We start from the raw sequence: 383 nt of genomic DNA on the forward strand, positions 1-383 counted from the left end.
TTCTACTTATTTCCTTATAGCGACTAATGAACCGGAAGTCTCGCCCATAGGCTTACTTCTGCATTGAAGAATAAGGTTGATAAATAGCAGAAAATTCTGCTATTTTTACATAGTGTAAATAGAATCTATCACTATTTGCACTTAGTGTAAATAGCACCTATCGCTATTTGTACTTAGTGTAAATAGCATCTATCGTTAAAAAATATGCTATTTTCACTTAGTGTAAATATCATCTAATTGCTATCAAAACATCCAATTCTCTCCTCTGCCCTCCTCCACCACTTCTTTAACAGCTGATGATTTCGCCACATTCTTCACAGACAAAATTAGAACAATCAGTAGTCAATTCTCAGCCCCACACACACAGGACTTCAAACCAACCA

Source organism: Sinocyclocheilus anshuiensis, unplaced genomic scaffold (assembly GCF_001515605.1).
Source record: "Sinocyclocheilus anshuiensis isolate Anshui unplaced genomic scaffold, SAMN03320099.WGS_v1.1 scaffold1906, whole genome shotgun sequence".
NCBI classification, from domain to species: Eukaryota; Metazoa; Chordata; class Actinopteri; order Cypriniformes; family Cyprinidae; genus Sinocyclocheilus; species Sinocyclocheilus anshuiensis.